This window comes from Pipistrellus hanaki (genome assembly GCF_964339955.1).
Source record: "Pipistrellus hanaki genome assembly, chromosome: 1".
NCBI classification, from domain to species: Eukaryota; Metazoa; Chordata; class Mammalia; order Chiroptera; family Vespertilionidae; genus Pipistrellus; species Pipistrellus hanaki.
In genome coordinates, this window is record NC_140503.1 from 44,719,485 (window position 1) to 44,740,068 (window position 20,584).

The 20,584-nt window shown below is 42.2% G+C and overlaps 1 long non-coding RNA gene across 2 annotated transcripts in view; it reads right to left on the bottom strand.

The window, feature by feature from the left end:
* LOC311624843 overlaps positions 1-20,584 on the bottom strand; it is a 25,874-nt gene continuing 5,290 nt past the window's right edge. The window contains exons 3-5 of one of the 2 annotated variants that reach the window (XR_014795390.1): positions 12,126-12,249; positions 2,519-2,742; positions 1-66 (exon numbers count right to left, since the gene is read on the bottom strand). This is a non-coding gene — a long non-coding RNA (uncharacterized lncRNA). Of the gene's footprint in view, positions 67-1,821; positions 2,743-12,125; positions 12,250-20,584 lie in introns of those variants that run through there. The other variant, XR_014795391.1, reaches the window with a different exon arrangement.

The window sequence follows — 20,584 nt, forward strand, 5'->3', positions numbered from 1 at the left end:
CAGTGATATTTCATTCTGAGGCTTGACATGAAGGAAGATTTAGTTGGCCCTAGTGTTGACTTTCACCTACATGGAAAGAAGATGAAATGTATCATTAATTCTCACCTATTGGTCATATAGTACCCAGAAGGTTGCTGCCAATCTAAAGTCTGATCCCTACAGCCCACTGCATGGGAACAAAGCTCTCAGGAGGTCAAAAGTCACAATTTCTGCTGCCTAATGAGATAGTTTCTGACCTCTGCCCCAAGTGGACCCTACCTGCCCCAGCCAGTTCTTGGGCAAGTCTTTGAACATTGCCTGAGCCAAGGCTGAACAAGTGTGGACAACTCAGTTCTACATGTTCATCTTTATTCTGGAAAAGAAAAAAAAACTGCCAAGATCAGTGGGATCTTTTTTATAAAATGTGTGCTGATTAAAGTAACTTTTAGTCCCACCATCTGCATGCAACTGTTGGTATTCTCTTTTTGTGTGAATAAGAACGCACTGCCCTGGCCCTTGTGGCTTCATTGGTTAAAAGATCCCTCCATGCACCCAAGCCTCTTGGGTTCAATTCCCAGTCAGGGCACATACCCAGGTTGCAGATTCGATCTCTAATTAGAGTGTGTATGGGAGTGTGTAAGAGAAACCTATTCATGTTTCTCTCATATCAATGTTTCTCTCTCGCCTTCTCTCTCTCCCTCTCTCTCTAAAATCAATAAAAATGTATCCTAAGGTGACAATTTAAAAAAATCTCTCTATATAAAAGCCTAAGCAACCATCGCACCGAAACGACCAAACAGGCTGCGTGGGGAGACCAGGCCAGCAAGGAAGGGGGGCAGTGAGGGGCAACCAAATGACCAAACAGCAGGCTGCATGGGGTCACCAGGTTGGCCGGGGGGGGGGGGGGGGGGGCGGGGGGGAAGGCATTAGGAGCAACCGGGCCAGAAGGGGGAGGGCAGTGTGGGGTGGCCAGACCAGCAGAGGGGGGGCAGTGAGGGGCAACCAGGCTGGCAGGGGGGGAAGTTAGTAGTGATCAGGCAGTCAGGCAGGTGAGCAGTTAGGAGCCAGTGGTCCCAGATTGTGAGAGAGATGTCCGATTTCCAGTTTAGGCCCGATCCCACAGGGCCTAAACCTGCAGTCAGACATCTTCCTAGGGGTCCCGGATTGGAGAGGGTTCAGGCTGGGCTGAAGGGGACTCCTTCCCCCGCCCCATGCATGAATTTCGTGCACCAAAAATACCTAAGGTCAGAAAAGAAGCTAGAGTTAGAAATTTTAAAGTCCCTAAATTTCCTTAGGGGAATTTTGATAATTGATGGGATTTTTTTTTTTTTAATTCTGTTTTATTCTCACTTCCCTGGTTTTTCTCTGCTACCAAGTGTATATAGCACTGACCTTCTAACAGGTAAGTCTGTGCACCACCACTGACCCATTCAAGCATTTTGATGCATTGATATTGCTTCGAAGAATCCCATTTTTTTTCTTTTATGCATTGTTAATCTTCATATTTTGTACAACAGCATGTTACTTAGAAATGAGGTTTTGGTGGTAGTAACAATACTATTGAATCAAGGCACTTTGCTCAAAAGACTGGACAATCTATTTGTAGATGTAAGGGTACCAAAGGTGACAGCCACCACTTTCTTTCTCCAAATGGCATCTTCAGATCTCTTTCTAAAGGAAACCACATCAACACTCTTGTGATAGTTACCCAAGTCTACCCTTGAAATACTACATCACTGCAGAGCACTAGGCCGACCAGCACATCCCATTTGACCTTGGAAATGTTTATTGAAGCTTTTTGCACATGGCAGCTTGACTTACAGAAATCTAGTTGTCCAAGTAGTTTACCCTCTGTGTTTTTTGTCAAGCCAGCACTTTTTCTTCCTGCTTTTTAGAAGTTGCTCCTCCCCCACTGGTGACTATGAATCATGGTACTTTACTCCTCCAGCCACAGAGATGGGCATATGACCAGGCTGGGTTAATTTGAGTTCTTCCCTGTGAATTTTCTAATGATGCAGAAGGGAAGTCTGTGAGGTGTGAGTAAGGTCTCTTTGAGCTTTCGTTCTTGTTTTTGTTTTTTTTATCAGACTCTAGTTCATTTTTTCTGTAGTCTCTTGTTGCTGTCCTCCTCGATATGTTTAGTTTTTACTCAGGCTAGCTTCACTCATGATAGCAGGAAAGACTGATATGTTGCACAATCCCAAAGGCATTATTCACTTCTTACAGTAGTTTATTCATCTAGGAGGTTAAAGACCTCCAAGCATCTACAAACATATTCATGAGGGTGGATGTGTTCTCTAGGCAAATTTTCAAATCAATTCAGGCATTCTTTCACTGGTTTAAATTGCTCCATGACACTTGAGTGCAAGAAATGTCACCTTTCTTAATTGCTTAAATGAAATTATATTTGGCTGAGACTCCTACTTGTCAAGGGCTGGCACAACTGGTAGCAGGTGTCATTGGGATTTTTACTCCCTTGAATTATATCCTACAAGAGTCCCGGCAGTTATGTGGTCCTGAAAAATTAGGGGCGAAGTACCTTCTGGCCATCAGTCTGCACCCATCAGTGTTGACGCTTCTGTCCAGCCACTCTTGAGTCCTGGTCCTCTGCCATCCGTCGAGCACAGCTGTGCCGGTGGGCTACAAAGATGTCCTTCACGGAGATTATTTTCACTGACTGGTGACTCAGCCGTCGAATAAGCTGTCTCTCTGTTATCTAATAATAGTTTGTGTGCTTCTTTGTCTTCTCCCTTAAAACTTGAGCTGATGGGGGAAAAAAAAAAAAGACATTGCTAATTTTTCACTTTGTTCCCAGCATGCCTAGCATGATGCCTCACACACATTAGGTACCCAATTGAGTTGTTGAATGGATGGACAACTGACTATCATGCCAGCCGTCAAGGTATTTTAAAAACATCTGGGACACCGTCAGTTTATTATTTGCCACAAGACTTGGGTATTTTTTGGCCTCACCAATACCTTTCTGTATGTACTCTAGCTTGTATTTATTAAGTACACTATTCATTGTTGTGTTTAAGAAATTAGTGTTATTATATATTATTTCTCTAGCTTGTCAAGATCATATTGAATGATAACTCCTCAAAAACATCAATTTCTCTTTATCACCTTTGTGTCATCAAAAAACATGCTATTTGTTTAGTGATGTTCCAATGGATAATTCTGTAATTATCTTTATCAGGGAGGGGTAAACTATACTCTTTCTGCCCACTGATGTTTCCCAAGTAATCACTAGGTGAATAATGTCCATTCAGACAAATATTCATTAAGCTCACGCTATATAGCCAGCTCAGCTAGGCCACCTGGAGGATATGGAGATCTATCACGTGGTCCCTATTCTCAGTTTATTTCCCAGCTAATTGAGAACACACAGGTGAAAAGTTTAATGATAAATGGGAGGCAGATATTTGTCTGGTGCACACTACATTTATTCTGGTGGGTCAGGTGTCCATTCTGATTGGTTGGTTTTAATTAAGATTGATTAAGCATTCATTCGGATTAGTTGGGTATCCATTTTAATTATTTGCACATACGCTATGATTGTAGACTTCCAATCTGATTGGCCAAATGTTCATGCAAAACTGATAGTAAAACATTTTGCTTATCACCCTCTGGATGTAAAAGTTAAATAAAAATGGCATGGAAATACAAAAAAAAAAAAATGCTACATGAAAGTACAGAATCCACTTGAGCAACAAATCTCTCTACGCCTAACTTCTTGTAACAAAGTCAGCAAGGCATAGAGAGGATGTAAGGACATTCTGCCTCCCTCAGACCTGGGTTAATGAACATAACTGAATGGGAGGCTATCTATGGCATGGGCCCTGGAATATAGGCAAAGGCCATGGTCAATGCCCAGATGAAGGTAAAATTATTTTCTTGGGGGTAGGTACCTTATCATCCAGAATACAGAAGAAACCACGCAAGTTAATATTTCCTACCCAGAAATATTCTGGGTGGCTCCATTTCTGGGTAGGGTCCAATCCACAGAAAGGGAAGGTAGAGCTTAGCCTGCATATTATTCCACTAAAGGGTGGATGGGAATTAGCCATTCTTATATTATTTCTTTCCCTGATAATAAAGTTTCTGACAATAAAATTTGTTAGTAAAAGTCATTCCTTTCATTATCCTCGGCATTGCTATATAGGATTTTGTGTCCAATAGGGGATATTCAGTAAATTTTAGGAGTTTTGAGTATAGTTTCATATAAGTTTAAGTTATTAAAAAAAGACTTGGGACCAACTTTAAAATGGACACTGACCCAATGGTAAAGTCAAAATGTGCCAAAACTCACAATCAGCATCATAACAGGTATTGGGAAGCATATGATAGTAAATAAACCACTAAATGGCTTAATTAGTAAAACTATTTATTTAATCACATTCTGAAATAATAAAAAATAGAGCTAGGGACAGGTGAGTAATAAAGCAGCTCAAATGACATGCAGGGGACCCGGTGTCTCTCTTTTGGTTTCTTAGCAATGCTTCCTCAAAGTAATACTTATTTCAACAGGCTGGCCCCAGGTGGTTGCAAAATGTCTTTCTGAAACTCCTGGGACTCCTTGTTTCCAGATACAAACAGCAAAATGTAGAGCATCCTCTTTTTCAAGAGTTCAAATAAGTACCCTAGAACCACCTAAGTTCCCTGGGCCCTGACTGCCCTTCTGTGAACCAACCCCAGGGTCCAAGAAGAGGGCACAGGCCAATTGGCTTAAGCCACTGAAGCTGAGTGTGGCGTCAGACTCACCCTGAGTCACTGGGTTATGTTAGAAACAGAGGAGACAAGGCTTCAGAGGCAACAAATGAATACCTCCACCTGTTTCAGTGTCAAGTGCATATGGATAGTTGTACCAAGTACTGCTAAATGGTTGGCTATGTGGAAATTTCTGGAGAAGTCCTGGAGCTGAATACAGGAACATTCTGACTTGTCATTCTCTTAAAACAAATCTTAAACTGGGAAGAAGGGGCTGAAAAGAAACATTGTTTTACAAAGAAAGGAGGTGTGGTCCAAAGCTAGAATTAACATAAGCGCTTAGACACCTGGTCCCTTTCCTACCCTACTTCAGCCACCAGCTAAGGTTAAACACTTCTGCAGCCTAGAACAACATCTCCTGCAGACTATCAGGCTCTGTCAAGTCTGCCCTGAGATTCTACAATGGAAAGAAGAGTAGACTAAGCATCTGGTGACCTGGGTTCAGTTCCCAGCTCAGCCATTAACTAGCTCTGTGACCTTAAAAAAGAACAACCTTTCTGTGCCTCAGTTTCCTCATCTGTAAAATGGGGGGAAGGGAACTGGGTTAGATAATCCTTTTCTGCCTATAAAACCCTTTGGCTCTCGAATCTAAGCTCCCATAACAGGTCACTTAAGTTTGCCATGGGATTTCTAGTCTTACAGACAAACCAAAACACTCTGGTGAATTAAAGGGATTTTTCAACAGCCTCCAGGCCTAGAGGATCCCAGGAGGCCAGGCAGGGTGTGGTGCTGGGAAAGGAGCCCAAGACACCCAGTTCCTTGTTCTAAATAGCATTCAGTTCGCCCTATGACTCAGTTACCAGCACTTCTCTCTTTCGGAGGAATGCAAAGCTTTAGTCCTCTCTGCTGACAACAACAATTCATTGGATTGCCAATCTATAGAGTTAAGAGAAAAATGAAATTCTGATTTGTATTTTGAGCTTAATAATTTTTCCTGAATCATCTTAAAACATAGCCTGCAATTTAACATCAAGGACTTATAGATGGAGTTTATTAGAGAGCAGGCTGAGTACCCAGAACTTAGGATAAAACACACACACTCTCTCTCTTGAAATTCCTTGCTCTCACTGCTCAGGCAGAACTGAAGAGTTAATATGAAGTTAAGCAGAACTCTTTGATTGCTCACTTTTAAGATTTACAATTATGTATACATGATGGTGACAACCTAATAGAATATTGAACAAATAAGGCAGAATAGGTGATTCTTTGGGGTGAGGGTGAATGCTCAGGTTAAGAAAGACTGCTAATGAAATTCCAATCACATGGTAATTTCCCACTTACTGCTTTCTGAAACTGAAGCAGCTAGATGGTCTAACGGGACCTGTTTGGGGGATTATCACAACATCTCTTTTCTGCAATGAGTGACATCACTGGACATTTAATATTCGTTAAGGCATTTATGAAGCAGAGAGGTTTCCATATGTCTCTAGAGCAAAACATTTGTGGTTGCTATCTGCTACTCAAGAATAGTTTTGTCGAAAAAGAATACAAATCGCTTGGTTCTTTAATTACTTTGAGGTTAGGCTATGTGATAGTTGGGACTGTGGGCCAGTCAATTCACTACTGGGAGAATACCATTGTTTGCTTAGGCACCAACTTAAAGAATTCTTTACAGGCAACTGACATGAAAAGACAGGGAAGCCTAATATCATCATTGCCCTTTTAACCCAATGCAAAGACCATTGTGAAGTGATATGTGAGATTTTTTTAAGATGTCATTAGAGAGACACTATCTAGGACGCTGGACTTTAAGGCCAGTTTCGCCAAGCATCAGTTTCTCTTTTCTGAGACCGGAACAAAGAAATATATGACTCAACATATTTAAAAAAAATAATTAAAGGATTTCCTTGAAGTCAGTATCAAAGAAAAGGTAAGTTCATATTAATCACCCAGGAGCTAATAACCTGGGCTTTGGACTCTGTGCCATTTGTTTTTCCCTCCCCCGTTCTTGAATTGTAGATAATTCTCTGCTCAGTAACATCTCCACTAGCCTATGGATACAGATTATTAGTTGTGCTTAATCAGAAGTACCTTCAAATGACAGAGTTTAACCAAAGGTAGAAATCCTGGAGCTTACAGATTATCTGTAGATTTCTATGATTGATGCCTTTTCTAGCCCTCCTCACCATAAAATTTAATTCATTGGAGTTATTAAACATATGGACTGTAAGGAATTGACAAATGAAAGGGACTTAGTTTGGCTAGACCAGCTGTGAGATCCTACCTCAGGGGCCTCTGATTTCTAAGACTAGCTTCTGCTTTCAGATGCTATAAAACCAATAAATATAGAGATCGTTTATTGTAATGTTTCCAAAGTTCATTCTTCAGCATACTGAGTGAGTCAGTAGATATTAGTAGGTGAAACTAGAAGAAAGGGTTTCATGGCCAAACTCTTTGGGAAAATGCTGCTACCATAGGGTTTTGATGGTAAACTTCTCAGAACCCTTAATATGTTGATGTGCAGTGTGTACACAACCAGGTGTGGTGTGCACTCTCCCCACACTCCTGCCTTAGGCCCCTTTTTGAGCATCTTATGGGACTGTATCCTGCAGAATATATGTTGAGAAACTCTGATTTGATCTAAACCCTTCGTTTTAGATACGAAGGTCTACATTGTGAAGTCCTACTGGACCCAGAACACCCGTTCCTGCCTCCCGGGTTTCTCCTGAATCTCGTGCAGCTTCTGTCACTACCACGTCCACAGAGCCATCAGCCAAGGTGGTCGGGCACAAGATGGCTGTTTCCTCCCTACCTGGGGCAGCTGCTTTACCCCCAAGTCCTGGGGGACTGGCAGACATTGTTTTAAACTGAAGTGAAAGTCATCTTACGTGCAGAGGCAAATTCACCCAGAATTCCGAAAGTGCAAAACAACTAGATTCTTAAATGAACATTCTGGATGCTGTTTGAAAAAAAACAAACAAAACAAAATATCATGAATGTAGTAATTAAGCTAATATTTTTGTATTAGTCTGTATTTTGAATGAGTTGTAGGATGTTAGAGGGTCACATCACACCCAGGCTAACTTCCTAGAGTGACATGTAATTTCTGTAAAATGATTTGCACAATAAAATGTTTTTCAAGATAAACTATTTCAATTTCTTGTAGGCATGGATTATATTCATATTATATACCTAATGACTAACACAGGGCTTGGCATATATTACGCACATGGTGGTAAATATTTTTGCATTAATTAGTAAAGTATAATCTGATGATTCAACTTTAATAATGATAATAATATATTAATGATATCCTACCTTATAAAAAATCTCAAAGATTGCCGAAACTGGTTTGGCTCAGTGGATAGAGCGTCAGTCTGCGGACTGAAGGGTCCCGGGTTCGATTCCAGTCAAGGGCATGTACATTGGTTATGGGTACATCCCCAGTAGGGGGTGTGCAGGAGGCAGCTGATCGATGTTCTTTCTCATTGATGTTTCTAGCTCTCTATCCCTCTCTCTTCCTCTCTGTAAAAAATCAATAAAATATATATAAATAAATAAATAAATAAATAATAAAATAAAAAATCTCAAAAATAAATTCCTTGACCTGGTTGAGATTTATAAACTGGTTAATACTCCTTATTGTAATCTTTTATTTTAATAAACAATAAACTGTGATGTGATGTTTCTTTTAGGTAACAATAAATGAGCTCACGTCAATATTTGACTTTTAAACACATGCACACAGACCTCTAACTGGAATGAGCCAGTAGATAACAAGTCCTAACTTCCAGTCATTGTAGAATTCCCCTTTCAGCCACTTGGACTGCAGTGCATCCTCAGAGACATTGCACATAATCATGAATCTGAAAAAATGTGTGATCCTGGAGGGCCTTCTGAGTCATCAAAGACGAATAAAGTCATGTTGGTAAATTAGTTTGTATTCTATATTTTCATTAATTTAATAAAAACTTTTTTAGTACCTACAATATTTAGAGCAATTCACCAGGTACTATAAGGAAATAAAGATGAGATTTATACAGACCATCCCTTAAGAAGCCTGTGTTCTGGAAGGAGAGGTGGGTGAAATTAGGATAGGCAAGTAATGTGCTATTGTGTTAGTTTATGGTTCTTTCAAATTAGTTTATTTTTCTTACAAAACTGGTAGTCTACAGCTAAGCAGATTACCCAGTGTATTAGAACGCCCCATTCCTTAGCTACTCTGGATAAACAGAAGGTTACATCACTTGGCTATCAGTGATATTAGATTTTACTAGCAGTCACCAGCACCATCAAGAGCCATGGCAAGACGGGACTGTCCTAGCAAGATCTATGGACCAGCACTAAGTCCCTTACTGTGGACATACAACTCACCTGAACTGGATGGGCAAAGAGGATGACATGGGAACCTGAATTGTGGGGAGGAGGCTGTGGGTATGCTTTCAGGAAGCTGGATACTTGTGTGGGCAGTAATGCAGTAGTAGACGGGCTAAGCTGTCAAGTGATAACCAGAAATGGGGTCAGTAGAGGCACACAAATTGTTGCTGTCTCTGCAGAGTGGTTTTGACCGAACCGAGAGGAATTTGTGGGTGAAAAGACTATGGGGGCAGGAGAAAGACCTGTCTCTCCACACCCTGGAAGTCACCTGATGTTGGGAGTTGACTCTTTTATTCTGATTTGGCCCATATTTTTGTCTCCACTTAAAAAGCAAAAAGAAAAACGTAAAGAAATAATTTATATAACCAACATGTGAAGACCATTATGGAAATGCCTCCTTTATATATTAGCAACAATGCTGTCAGAGAAGGTGGGACTAAAGCCTTGGTCTTAGCCACCAGAATTCTGTTAGCATCGTTAACATAAACACAAGTTAGCATAACACAACAAATTAGCATCAAAGTACACACTTTACACCTTTCCCTATTGACATTTTTGCCTTGAGAATTGATGATAAAATATAATTTTTGTGTGTGGCCATAGTTCCTTTAAAATTAAATGTTGCGAATCATTGTTTTAAAAATTGAGTTAATAAGGAAGCTCATAATTTTAACTTCTTTGCACGTCAAGCCAGGACTGTGATTATGACTGATTCTGAGGGGAATGCTATGGACACAAGGAGTGGTTTGTCCCATAGCTCCTTGCAACGTGGCTGATGCAAGGACCCCCTCCACAAAGGCCAGGCAGCACACGCCCACCTGGTGGCCCAGAGAGTCATGCTTTTCTCCTTCCTCCCACTTGGTCCCATTTGGGGAGACACCAGCAGGGGTACTCACCCTAGGATCACCATCTAGACCTTTGGTATCTGGTTTTTCATGGAAGCTCCACCTCTCCAGTAAAATATTTAAGTATGGAGTTTATTCATTTGGGTTCTAGCCCTTATACCTACTAGAGACCATGCCTACTGCTCAGAATAAGAAAGTTATCTGTGAAAGGCAGCAAACAAAACACTTGAAACAGCTCTGCCTCTGTGTTTTACAGTCGAACAATTACTTATGCTATCCAGATTTGTACAGGTTCCAGGATTAACTCACACTTTTGGCTTATTTATTATTTGGCCAGATATCATTTGCTCTTAGGTCTTGGCAAGAAGAATCCTTCTCCCAAGGCCCCCTCCTTAGAGACCCCACCCTTACCCTCTTCTGGCCACTCCTCCCCACTGGGCAAGGAATCCACAGGCCAGGTGGACGTCTTTACTCAGAGCCATGCCCCCCTCTTCGGCCACACTCTAGGAATTCAGACCTCAGAATTCCTGCCAAAAGCCCTGCTTCCAAGATTCATGTGGGCCTCTTACCCTGATCTATCCTGCCAAGGCTGGACTATGTCATTGCTTTGGCACCACAGGCCCAAGCAGTGGCCAAAGAGGTTGTGATGTGGCCAGAGTTTGAGCTTATGGGCAGGGGCTCTCATTGTGTGTGTGTGAGGCCTGTCATGATGTCGGCTTGGTCTGCAGTGGGAAAGAAGGACATAGGTCCGGGCCAGGACTGCTCTGCACAAACCAGCCCACTCTGGTGTGAAGCTCTGAGGAGCCAGAAAACTCTAAATCCAAACCTATTTTCTAGGTCATTATAAACATATAGGGTCCCCCAAAAATGCATGTACACTTTGACTAATTATAAAATCAGTGTTTATTAAAATACATTTCATTTTCAAAATTGAGCTATCAGCTGTTAAAGTGTATATATATTCTTTTGAAACATCCTGTTTTCTGTTAAGGTAGGAGATTAGCTTGTCAGCTCCAGCTACAATTTTTTAAGTATTTAGACGCATGATATATGGGCCTCCATTTTTATTCTTGCCCTGGGCCTCATAAATATGAGACTAGACCTGCTTTTGGAATAGGTTTGATTTTGAGTTTATTTTAACATCCTATATAATAAAATCCTGATATGCAAATCAACTGAATGGAGGAACGACCAGTCATTATGATGCACACTGACCTCCAGGGGGTAGACGCTCAATGCAAGAGCTGCCTCCTCGTGGTCAGTGCGCTTCCACAGGGGAAGCGCCTCTCAGCCAAGCACCTCATGGTTGGCGAGAACAGCGGTGGTGTCAGGAGCCTCTCCCACCTCCACTGCAGACAGGCAGTAAGGAGAAAGGGGTCCCGAACTGTGAGAGCTCTGGTCCCCTGGGCCTAAGCCAGCAGTCAGACATCCCTTGAAGGGTCTCACACTGCAAGAGGGTGCAGACTGGGCTAAGCGGCCCCCCTCCAGTGCACAAACTTCATGCACTGATATAATATAATATAAAGGATTTGGTAACAGAGGGTTGAAGTGTGAGTAGTGGGTGGGCTGCTTTTCACTAGGTCAAATGTAGCACAGCTTCCAAGCAATGTTCCAACTGTGTCTCAGTGGCCCTGTTCCCTGGCCTTAGGGGAGAAATAATATGTGTGCTTATATGTGCATATGTGTATGTGTGTGCGTATTGTGCATGTGTGTGTTTAACATCCATTAAGAACCAGAAAAATATGACTTAGCTATTTTGAAATAATTCAAACCCCACATGGTTTAGTTTATTGCTGTTTCCCTGCTGAGCAACTCTTCCCAGTTGACTTCCTTAAGCTGCTTGGAGTTAAGAGCTGGGCACTTTGAAGGCCTCTTCCAAGCGAAAAAAAGAGAAACTAGAAAGGGAATTGGGCCAGGCGTCCTTGATTGAACGCCACTTCACTTCAGCAAATCCCTAAGCCTTTCTGTCTGTTTTATCAGCTGTAAAATGAGCAGATTAATTCGACCCTCCCGCAGAGTGGCAGGTTTAATTAATGATGATGGGGACAGGCTTTGTAATGTAAAGTTGTATATACATGAAAAGCAGCACTGGAGCCATATTATCTCAAGTCTGGAGTGCATCCTGCTTTCCACGGCCACAGTTAAGCCTAAGTTCTGATCACAGACTGCTACAGCCTTCAGGGGTGCCGAAAAGCAGGCCTGGGTTCACGTTACCTGGACAGAAAGCAGGGTTTGGTAATGGGAGTGGAGCACAGAGTGAGTAAGCAGTGCACAGTTCAGATTTCTGGTGGCACCAGGATCCACTGGGTCCAGCTGGTGGCAGGTGATGGAATGGTTTCTGCAATCAAAGTACAAAGAATAGGTGTGTACCCATTCACTCTTGGCATTGTCCTGGCAAGATCCTTGAGATCTGAAGTATCACACTGAAGGGAGATCTCTATCCGAAGGTGTTGGCTGAGCTTCTTCCTGTTTCCCTGCTGTGATTTGCTGGCGGACAGCTCACCTTAGAGGTGTTTTCTTCTGCAGCAGTGTGGATCACGCTTGTCTTATCCTTAGGGGGAACATTCCACAGTTCACTTAAAGACATGGCTATATGACCCACCAGAAGTCATACCCAGCCTGGTGAGAATCACACCTAAGAATTCTTGGTTACTTTGGCTAATATTGGATTTCTGTCTCTCTCACACAATTCATCTAACAACATTCATATACAGAAAATCATAACTTTTATATACTTAGTAGACATGATCTCTGCTTCCCTTAATCTCCTGGAGCCTTTGTGTTCCTAGGATGGCATAACATTCATATTATGTTATAACTATAGCAGAGGCCCGGTGCAAGATATTCATGCATGGGTAGGGTCCCTAGGTCTGGCTGGTGATCAGAGTTGATCAGGGCCTTCCTTCCCTTCATGTTGCCCCCTGGTGGTCAGCACACATCATAGCAATTGATCAAACTCCCAATCTCCTGGTGGAACTCTGAGGGGACCCTTTGCATATTAGCCTTTTATATATATAGATTTGTACAGCTTCTTCCTTAATATTAGATGACTTTGAGCTGCTTGAAAACCCTGAGAAGATCTTAATCATTTTCTCATTGCCCTTGACATCAGTGCAAGATCTTAATCATTTTCTCATTGCCCTTGACATCAGTGCCTTCCTTATAGGACACACATACACATACACATACACACACACACACACACACACACACACACACACACAAACCTTGTTCAAATGCATTTAAAATAAAAAGACCTAATGAGTGAGGAACAATAGCAGGAATGATAATGGGAGTAAAGTGCAGAGTAATCCGTACATTAGGAAGGTCTAATGCCCATTAGGGAGCTTCATTTTCAAATATTTCATAATATCTTGTGGGAAGATCTAAGTATATTATATTGATTAAAAGCAAAGGTTTTCAGCCAGACTTAGACTTGAATCTTGCTTCAGCAGGTTACCATCTGTGTGACATTGGGAATGGTTCTGTGCCTTAGTCCCCTCATCTGTAAAATGAGGGTAATACTACTATTCATCTTATAGAGACATTGTACAGAGTAAATGAGATAATCCACATAAAGTGGTTCACACAGTTCTTGGCACAAAGTAAGCACTCATGATATTGTGGTCATCACAGGCTGTAGGGTTGCTCTCAGAGGCTAAGAGTAAGCCTTCAGATTTAACAACCTGCCCCCAGAGCTCCCTTCTTGCCACCTATGAATCTGAAGCACGATCCATTAAGGTCAGAACCTCCAAATTTTCTGCTTCTAGCCCTTGATTTCAGATTTTATTCTTTGGATAATTAAGAAGTATAGCTGAAACCGGTTTGGCTCAGTGGATAGAGTGTCAGCTTGCGGAATGAAAGGTCCCGGGTTCAGTTCTGGTCAAGAGCATGTACCGTGGTTGTGAGCACATCCCCAGTAGGGGGTGTGCAAGAAGCAGCTGATCGATGATTCTCGATGTTTCTAACTCTCTATCCCTCTCTCTTCCTCTCTGTAAAAAATCAATAAAATATATATATATTTAAAAAGTATAAGACAGTTTTCATTCAGACATAGTTTGAAGGCTGTTTAAAAAGGCACTTTGTAAATTAATTACTTGTGTCTATGCATAAGTAATTTTGTTGCTTGTAAAGTATATTGTTAGGTAATGTGGATCCTTGTAAATAGGCTCAGTTCCAATACATTTCGTATGTTTTAGTTTAAACTGGCTTCTCCCCTCACCGTGTGTTCCCTAGATTTGATTATTCTACATGAAAAAAAAAATAGTTTTTTTGTTGCATATATTCATCACCGATTTGCTGACACTCACGAAGGTGTTTTCAGTTATCAAGCTATGTCCAGTTAATGTTCAATGTTTCAGGGAGAAGGGTGAAGACTTAGACCGCTGGAGGGAGTAGTCACCTATAGGATTTCCATTCAGTCTATGCTTCCTTTTCTAAGAGCTTTCCCCAGTCCCGCCCACAGGGGCGGGCCCCAAGAGTCACTATCATCCCATGGATTATTAGAATAGATACGTCTGACCCACGCTGAGACAACCAGAGTCTTTTCCACAGTATCTAGGATCAGGACACGGGCCTTTCGGTCAGTCACTACTGGCCCAGGAACTAGGACAGCATATAACAGGGAGCTGGCATGGCCATTCTCACTGTGTGTTCTGGGAGGCAGAACAAACTGGGATGTAGAGAAAGGAGACTGAAATGGTGTCAGGGAGAAGTAGAGATGAGAAACCAGGTCACCCCTGAGGGCAGAAGGGCAGTGGCAAAAGAATAGCCATCTCCATTCCCATGGCCGCTCGGGGCTTTGTTCTGACCCCCAGGAAGCCCGGCTACCCTTCCTGTCCTGGCCCAGGTCCAGTGCACTCTCCGTTTTAGCTCAGGCAAGCTTAAGGTGTATCTGTTACATGAAACCCAAGGAGCCTTGGCTAAGAGTGAGCTGGCGCTAAACCGGTTTGGCTCAGTGGATAGAGCATCGGCCTGCGGACTGAAAGGTCCTGGGTTTGATTCTGGTCAAGGGCATGTACCTTGGTTGCGGGCACATCCCCGGTGGGGGGTGTGCAGGAAGCAGCTGATCAAACATCTCTCATTGATGTTTCTAGCTCTCTATCCCTCTGTCTTCCTCTCTAAAAAATTAATAAAATAAAAAAATAAAATAAAAAAAAAAGCCAGGGATTCTGGTTTCACAAGCAGGGTCTGCCTGATGAGGACCATCTAGATGGTCCATTCACACTGACCTGCCAGAATCAGACATGCACACAAGCAGTTTTTGCTGATGATAAAATTGAATGGAACAGATTCAGAGTAATTCCTGAAAGTTCTCTCGTAATCACTTCCTGATATACTTTCTTGTATAGTAAGGTAAATAGGTGGCAGTACAGATAGCACACCCAGAATTTTGTCATCCCTGAATCTTTCTACAGAGGTATGTGTGTCTGTGGCTGTCATTGGTCATGCCGTGGCAGCAAAAACAAAAACACTGGACAGGCACTGGTCTCTTCTAATGATCTGTCAGTCCCTGTTGCTGGGCCAGTTGACACTCGTCCACAGCTTTGGCCCTGCACCAGAGTCAGCGACAAATCCTGTCTCCGGCTGAAGGCTTTGAGGAGCTGTTTCAGTAGTTCAGGGACACAGTTAGGTTTCCCTGTGGCTTGTCTTGCTCTGACCAAATACGGTGGGCTTGGGTATTTGGTTCTGGCTTCTGGGCTTCTTCCTTTATCCTGACACAGTCTCAGTTCTGATTCCCTCTTGCAGGACCTGAGTCCTTGATTGCTCGGGCTTCCGCCCCTGCCTCCATGACCTGGCCAAAACCCTGGTCTCTTCACAATCAGGAGTCCAGTTTGATTACATCTATTTTCCCCATAACATATCTGAAATGCAGACCGAGCAGGGCGTTTACTGCCTGTCCCTTGTCCTGTCTGATCCACACTGCCAGTCTGGGTCACTTACACTATTCTTCCCAATATCTCCCCACCATTCCACCACCCCACTTCACCACTGCCAAAAATCATATTTGCTCCACTTATGAGACATCTACCTTTTACTACCTTCCAGATCTAAATCACCATGTCACCTTTTACTACTCTGAGGAGCCACATGGTCCTGCAGCTCTGTGTGCCTGGCAGGCTTCTGCCCACCACTTGGACTGGGCGCCAATTACAAAGCCTACCTCACAGCAGGGTGACAGGAAGACAGTGTGGTGTGGTGGAATGAGCATGGGCATCCTGAGTAGATCTGGGTTCAAATCCTTCCTCCTTCACTTGCATAAGTTTCTTAATTCTGCTAGAACTCAAAGGATTGTTGAAAGGATTATATAAGATAATGTATCTGGCAAAATTTATTAGTTTTTTAATAAAATACAAAATTTAGTATTTAATAAGATACATCTGCCTTTTTTTTTTTTCCTGCACTTACGTTTTTTAACAGATTTATTGGGATATAATTCACATATCATTCAACCCATTGGTTTAAAGGGTAGACTTCAATGGTTTTTAGTATATTCCCTGGACTTAGATTCCTTAAAATGCAATTATAGCATAAGGGACATGAGATTTAGCAACAGTTTAAAAATTAAGGATTTTTTTTTTTATGTTTATGTAAATCAGTAATGTGGTGCCATTGCATTGCCCAAAAAGCTAATGTGATATTGGGGTATATTGACACAGATATGATGAGCAGAATAAGACAAGCAATGGCGCCATGTTATTCTGAGCTAGCAATGTGTTAAGTCATTGGGCCTATTTTAAGAGAGATATGGACAAACTGGAGCATGTCCAGAGAAACATGAAAAGGGTGATGAGAAACTGCAAAGAGCAGGAGCCTGTGATATTCATCCCAAAGAAGTAAAGCCATCCTCAATTAGTGCTGGGGGTGTCATTTGGAAAATAAATGAAGGCATTTTCCATGTTCCCTTCCTGGACCGGAACCTCAATAGGTGAATTTAAGTTAAAAAGCAGATTTTTACATGATTTAAGGAACAATTAGAGCTATCTAAAATTGGAATGAATTGTTCCTTCCTAACCGGAAATTCTATATTTAATATAAATCTCTTTATCTGTAAGTCAAAGAGCAACATCTTAGAGAGCTCTTACTCTATTATATGTTGTGCTCAGGTGGGCAAAATGATAAAGTAAGTCAACTCTTCCTTATTCAAGGTCATCCAGTTTGGGTTTGTCTAGTAGTCTATTCTCTCTCATATTTCTCATTCCCATTCTTTGATTTTTGACCCAAAAAAGGAGAAAAGAAAGCCCAAAATTGTCAATATGGATTTTTTTTTTTTATCAGTAGTTCTGATGATAACGGCAATATTCCTAAAATAACACTTTGGCATTACCCAAAGAGGAGTTTCTGCTCATCTCTTCCCCATTCCGTGTAAACTAACTTCATCCTAGTACTTGACTTTGGCCATGGTGGCAACATTTATGGAAATTAGCAAACACTGCAGATCAGTAGCACAATTCTCCCCCCAGCTCATTTCCCAGGGCTCCATGGCGTCAGCCTCTGCTACCCACTGACTACCAAGTTGGCACGAGTAATAATGAAGACAGACCTTGTACTATATTTTGGACTAAATGTTTCCATAAAAAATATATTTAGAGCCAATGGTATTTACTTCATGTAAGGGTAATTTGGAATGTAAGTAGTTAAATATAGTTAACTAGTTTTAGATGAGTGGAATATTTAGGAGAAAATATTTGTGGAAGACTAGTCTCACTCTCCACTGCCTTCTAGGCCACACCCTTTTCCTTCAGGAAAACCCAAATAATCACGGTCTGCACAGCTACTTTCAGAGTGACCATGTGACAGGCGAGGAAGACACCTCCAAGACAAAGGCCCTCTGGAAGCAGAGAGGTACAGCTCTCCAAGGCCAGCGCTTGTCCTGCACAAGTGCCTCCTGTGCCACCTGTTGGATTTTGAAAGCGCAATCTCTCAGCATTTGGTCTAAGGTAAGACTCCTGCAAACTTTCTGCAGATGGAATGTATACACAATCTTCTGTAAAAAAAACATTGCATTCTACCAATTATTTTTTAAAAATATATTCCACCGATTTTTTGCAGAGAGGAAGGGAGAGGGATAGAGAGCTAGAAACATCAATGAGAGAGAAACATTGACCAGCTGCCTCCTGCACACCCCCTACTGGGGATGTGCCTGCAACCAATATACATGCCCTTGACAGGAATCAAACCTGGAACCCTTCAGTCCGCAGACCGATGCTCTATCCACTGAGCCAAACTGATTTCAGCTCTACCAATTGCTTTTAAGGAAATCACCATCAGCCCAAGATTCCCAGAGCCAAATGATGTTTATATTATCAACAAGCTCTATCAATTACAATCAAGCATTTATTGAGCACTTATAGCATACTATACACTTTACAAGTATTATCTCTTTATATTCATTTAACCTTATGAAACCAGTATAAATATTTTCATTTTACAGATGGAGAAACAGCTTAAAGGGGTTACGTGGATGTTAGAATTAAAAAGTTTCTGTGTTCCTAAGAAACAACATTTCTATTACCTCCTACTTTGTATATAGCAAACATTTCATAAATAGCTGAATAAGTTCTTTAATGTGAATAAATAAAATACCATTCTTAATATTTTGAGCTCTTTTGGCTCATTAGGCTTTTAACCAGCTTTCATCTAATGGTAAAACAGAATGATTTCACTTATTTTGCCTGTACACTCGTTCCAAGGGAAGAGCTCACTTTAAAATCTGACCAACCCCAAAATGACTTAGGATTGTTTTCCAGTTTTAGAAACAAGGTAACTGAGGCTTAGCCAGAATTAAGTGGTCTTTTCATCACACCAGGTTGTGGCAGAGGAAAAAGGTCAAAGGCATGCATCATGAAGAACCTAGTGAAGTTACAACTGAACTAGAGGGTGTAGGTAAACTCACGGTGCAACAGTCCTTAAAGAATGGCCATCCAGTTAGCTACATTGAGTATGGCACTCAGTGGACACATCCCTGAACGTACTATGCATGGCACTAGGCATGTGGGGGGATGAAACCAAATCCTCAACTTAAGAAGCCTGTGGACTTTTAGGGAAGAGAAGACATAGAACCATAGACACAGAAGCTGAAGTTACAGTACAAAGGCATAAAATGAAAAACACGCAAGACAGCAATGATTATTAAGCAATGATGAATGTAAGAGCTGCAGGAGTTCAGAAGTAGGAGAGATTAATTACATTTGTATAAATTTTTGCTTACCTCAGCATCTTCATAAAACATCTTCTCTATGAGCGGTGGGAAGACAATGTAGTTTGAGAGAGTATCTGGCCTCTGAGCAGCTCACTCTTCCTTGGAGACTCAGGCAGGTAGTGAGAGGATTTGCAAGAAGCAATAGGTGGAGAGATGAGGAGACCAGAGAGCTGATCGTCAAGGCAGCCAAGACAATGCTGGGAGATCTCACCTGACTACTAAGGCTGGATATTAATGTTTTTTCTTCCTCTATGCATTTTTCCTACCTCTCCCTTGAAGCAGGAATGGACTGTAGTTCTTCTTGGGATTTTTTTTAAAATATATTTTATTGATTTTATACAGAAAGGAAGGGAGAGAGATAGAGAGTTAGAAACATCGATGAGAGAGAGTCATCGATCAGCTGCCTCTTGCACACCCCCTACTGGGGATATGCCCGCAACCAAGGTACATGCCCTTGACCAGAATCGAACCCGGGACCCTTCAGTTCCCAAGCCAACGCTCTATCCATTGAGCCAAACCGGTCCCGGCTCTTCCTGGGATTTGCTTTTGAAAATTTTGAGGCCTCGAGAGAACTTAGAGCAGTAGTTCTCAACTTGGCTCCTCGTGATGCCACCTGGGGAGTTTTAAAAGCTCTGCTGCCTGGGTCCCACCCCCAAATACTCTAATTTACTTGACCTAGGATGTTCTTTTGGGGGTTCTAATGTGCAACCAAGTCGACGTATCACTGATTTAAAGGGTTCCTAGACACAAGAGAGAATGAGGTTTGCTGCAATGAATAAAATGCCTTTGAGACGAAGGGAAGGGGTGCTTCCTTGTCCAGTTTAGAAAAACAGCCCTGACCTGCTACCCTGGAGCAGTAGGAATCTGGACTCCGGCTTCCTGACAGCCCCACAGGTGTTGGAAGGAGGACTCCAGAGAGATGGCAGTGCGGAGAATCTAGGCCAGTACTTCTCACACTGGGATGTGCACACCAATGACCGGGGCATCTTGTTAAAATGCAGATTCTGACTCAGAAGGTCTGCGTTTCCAAAAAGTTTCTAGGATTTCCCAGGGCTGCTGTTCCACAGAGTGTCAAAGATCTGCATGGCTAGGACCCCTTAATGTTCCCATATTCATCTCAAGCCATGACCTGTTAAACCCAAAGGGTTCCGCAGGCAAGGACAAGGGACATCCCTGGGGTAACCGGGTTTGATGGCTGAGGAGCAGATGGAGCGCATCTGCAAAGCCTTCCAGGCTAAAATGAAAAGGAGCACATCCCAGCAGGGCATGCCCATGTCCGGGTCCTGGCAGATTACAGACTGCCCATTCAATCCTACAGGGACGATGTACAAGGTTGGGGCAGGGTTAGCAGAAACCAACACAAAATTTGAGGCACCACCTCTCAGGCAGAAGGGGAGGGAGTAGTGACTGGAATCCCATGAGAGCTGTGGGAAACACCTGAAACCACTGTTATTTGTAGAGAAACAGGGCC